This window comes from Toxorhynchites rutilus, chromosome 1 (assembly GCF_029784135.1).
Source record: "Toxorhynchites rutilus septentrionalis strain SRP chromosome 1, ASM2978413v1, whole genome shotgun sequence".
Lineage (NCBI taxonomy): Eukaryota > Metazoa > Arthropoda > Insecta > Diptera > Culicidae > Toxorhynchites > Toxorhynchites rutilus.
The window spans coordinates 109437535-109441836 of NC_073744.1; the positions used below are offsets into that span (position 1 = coordinate 109437535).

The 4302-nt window shown below is 38.4% G+C and overlaps 1 long non-coding RNA gene across 1 annotated transcript; it reads left to right on the plus strand.

Annotated features, from left to right (window-relative positions):
* The first annotated feature begins 1903 nt into the window (after positions 1-1903).
* LOC129763183 (uncharacterized) lies at positions 1904-2810 on the plus strand. Its single transcript, XR_008740821.1, has 3 exons — positions 1904-2008; positions 2068-2186; positions 2246-2810. It is a non-coding gene; the product is annotated as an uncharacterized LOC129763183 (long non-coding RNA).
* The last annotated feature ends 1492 nt before the right edge of the window (positions 2811-4302 follow it).

The window sequence follows — 4302 nt, forward strand, 5'->3', positions numbered from 1 at the left end:
CACTCATGTAGGTATAGCATTCCTCATGAGTGTATATTGCGTTGTATTTGTGGAGCAATTAAATCCAACAGTTTTTTCACTTTTTCCGGTGTTATTCTCAACACGGCTCTGTACTCTCGGGGATCATCATCGTAGAGTTACTTCAATATTGTATTTGTTGCTTCTTTTCTTTGCATCCAATTCCTGGCCCGAATCCTTTTTTCTTTCGTCTTTTTCCGGATAGTACCTTCAGTTAAAAAAAAAATCAGCACAAAGTATTTTTAAACACGGCCAGCGTGTGTTTCGCGATAAAATTGTGTAATGATAAATTCAACTGAAAACCTAAGACGAAAACTGCCAATAAAGAAGTCGATTTCGCATCAATCATCTGACAAATTCGGATCTGTTTGCTGTTTCTGACTATTTGATGGACATTTGAAGAATCGCCTGGCATCTCTGGTAAACCTGTGTCATAGTATCTAGTTTCTTGCCAGCAGCTCACATTGTGTGAACGGACAAGGCGAGTCAACCATTTGTCGAGCGAGTTCACCGGGTCAGTAGCTGCTCATTGTGAAGTCAGCTACTAGCAACGTATAAATGGGCCTTAAGGCCCATTTATACGTTGCTAGTAGCTGACTTGAGAATTAGTAGCTACTGACCCGGTGAACTCGCTTGACAATTGGTTGACTCGCCTTGTCCGTTCACACAGTGTGAGATGCTGACGCGAAACTAGATACTGCAGCATTGGCTTACCAGGGATGCCAGATGATTTTTGAAATGTCCATCAAATAGTCAGAAACAGCAATCAGGTCCGAATTTGACAGATGATTGATCTGAATTCGACTTCTCTATAGGCAGTATTCGTCTCAGGTTTTCAGATGAATATATTTTATTTAGTTGCACAATTTTATAATAAAAATACTTTGTGCTGAATTTCTTCGAACTGAAGGTACTATCCGAAAAAGCAGAAAGGCGAAATGATTTGGGCCAGGAATTGAATGCAAGGAAAAGGAGCAATAAAAAAAATATGGAAGGAACTCTTTGATGATGATCCTCTGGAGTACAGAGCAGTGTTGAGAAAAACACCTGAATTAGAGGAAACACTGTTGGATTCCATTGGTCCAAAAATACAACGCCAAGATACACTCATGAGGGATGCTATACCTGCAAGAGTGAAATTAAAAAACGACATTGATGTGCCTTGCTTCTGGAATATCGTTCAGATTGTTGTCGATATTTTTTAGAATCTCGAAAGCATTCATAGCTAAGATAATTCCGGAAGTATGTGATGCTATAAATGACAACCTAAAAGATTTTTTTTAAATTTTATTTAGTTTGCCTTGCCAGCAGCTTCGTGTACCAATTTTTGAAATAAAAATGATGGTAGATTTGCAGGTGGAATAAATACGCGTCAAAATTGAAATAATGAATGAAAATGTACTTTTTAAAATCGGATGTGTATTATGTTTTTAGAACAATACTTTCTTTGCAAGTTGTGAGTAAATTTTGAATTAAAATTATGCCTGATAATGATTCTATATTAGAGATTCTCAAGAAAGCTATCTCAAAAAGAAATCGTGCCCAGCCAGCGTGCATATCAAAATAACAACGATTTCGTTTAGAAACTATGAGGGTTTTATTTGTTTTTCCAATAATTTTCAAGTCTATAAATATCTTCGCATATTTTCAAATACCTTAAAAATAGAGACATGTCTTTACATTTGGCATCCCTGATTCGGAGGCTAAATTCTGTTTTTGACGTTTTGAGAGTTGCGAGTGCGAGTGAATTCAAAAAACTTTGAAGTAGCTCGCACGCCGGATTACACATGACACTAACTGGCATGATGTGTTCACACGGTGTGAGTAGCTGCACTGCAGTAACTGACTAGACCTACTCGTATGCTTACTCGCACCGTCTGAACCCGGCTTTATTTAGCTGCAGTGGATAAAAGTTTCTGCTCAAAGCGAAGCAATGATCACAGGCGCACGAGGTCGTCATGGAGTGTTTTGCCATGGACTGTGTTCAACGGTGTATAGTGTCTTCTGACAATATAATCGAGCTCTTAAATAACTTCTGTTTTTGTTTAGCTCACAGCAACTTTCCTCATTTGAAATCGCTACCGAAAGAGTTCGAAGATGTGAGACAAATGTTCAACTGGTTCATCAAGGGATAGATTTTGAGTGACTTCATCCAGCTGAATGTGAAGGTGAGTTTTTGTTAATTTGAACACACCAAAATAGTTCTCTCATCTAGTGTTCCCATTAGGTATACTATACAGATCGACCTGACCCGGAACACGATCGACGATAAGGTGGCCGCGACTCGGCTCGAAAAACTTAAACCCGAACTGTCCGATCTGTGCTCGGTGATCAAGATGTTCCCCTGCCCGACGCTGAAGCATCGGCTCTGTCAGAACGAAATCACCCAGCTGTTGGCATATCTGATTCGGTCATTCTTCGTCCAGGATCCGCGTATTAATAGCCGTGCATTGATGCTCGATGAATTGCGGCTGAGTGTGTTCTGAACAAGGATCTGCGGAAGCAGCAATGAGATAGTATTTGAAGAAAAAGTATGATGTAATTTGAATCGCAAAGATAATTACTGCAATGGTGAAATAAAAAAAAACACTCTAGAAAGATTTTTTTGCAAATTTCGAGATAATTACAGGAAGAAAACACATAATACATATAAATAAGTAGTTCCCCTAGCTTGTTACGGAATGTTATTATTATTGGTTCATAAGGTTGTACACTTTTATCTAACCGTGTTCTCGAGGCTGTTGAAAAAATATGTGGCAACAGAGCGTGTGGAATAAATCATACACAGTAACTGGACAAAAGTTAGTTTTTGTAATACTGTTGATGACGGCCAATTTTTTTGTCCAATAAGTTTTTCATGTTCATTGCAAATTTACATTGCCGTCGTTGTGGAAACCGTTGTAGAACCATATGCGCCTAAGATGAAAATTTGTGCTCTGCGAATTACGGAAAAGGTTTGCGAACGTATTCTGAAATGGGTCGTATGTACTCTCCAAGGGTCGCAAATTTGAGCAGGCTCGTAGTTGTCGCAGCAGCTGTGGTTCCAAGATATTCCATATGCAATCTTGTTCATGACCCATCCCAAAATCACCCTCAAAAGGCACATCATGAGAGGGTGAATGCCCTAATCAGCTGCTCATAAACAATAGTAGGAATTCAATAAACACGGGCTCGACCAGCTCGGTACAGTTATACCACAGGCAACAAGAACAATTGGGCTGTCAAACCACTGTATAAACAAATGCATGTATGTGTATGTGAAAGATGTACGGTTTTGTGTAGCGCGAGGTCTCTTTCACATTGTTATCCGGTTATCCGTCCAAACCCAGCGGCACTTTTTGAAACCGGTCCGGCTGAAACCGGATAATGTGTAATCGCCCTTAGCTCGTGGCTTAAGCTGGATGCCCACTGGTTTTCGTCACAATAGAGTTGAACAATATTAACCATATGAATAAGAGTTTTTGAGGTGATACAAGGATACACTTACGTGCTACGTTACATTTACTTTTTAAACCTAGTTATAAACTAATTACGCTACTTACGGCCTACATACTTGGTAAATACCACTAAAGTGGCACTGTTTGTTTCTTAATTGCTATGTATCCATGCTAATTTAAGTACATTTATTAGGGTTAGAATTCGCCACTATTGTATTGAATTTTAAAGCTATTCGAATTCTAAATCTTAGAAAAAGGTAAGGAAACGAAATTAAACATGTACAACTAAATTTCGCTAAGGAAAACTCTTCCACTTTGTACAGGAGCATTTCCATCCAGTGTAAATTACACGTTAACAGATTATAAGTGAATAGAACCATCAGGGATAAAAGAAACACTAAACGTAGGTTATCGATGGATTATAATCAACACCCAATTGTAACGTTTGTAAATTACAGGAAGTTTTTAATATACGTTTCTACGTTATTCAAAAACTCGGACTTTTCCTCATCCCTGCTGTCGTTGACCTCAGGTCAACACTATACATATTTTGACGTAGGACTACGTCTAACCGGAAGATATAGGGGGTGAAATGGAAATCTAGGCACTGAACAAGTAGGAAAAAATGCAAGATTTGGAACGCTTATAACTCGAGCATTTCTCAATAGATCGCAAAGGTTTTTGCATCAATTGATAGGAAATATATCTACGCATCTATCATAACGAATAACATTTCATTTTTCTTGAGATAAATAATTGAATAATTGTGAAATATCAACCATTGTCCAAATACACTATGTGCCCATTTTTGATTGGTCCATTTTGTGCTCCTCAAATCGTACCGACC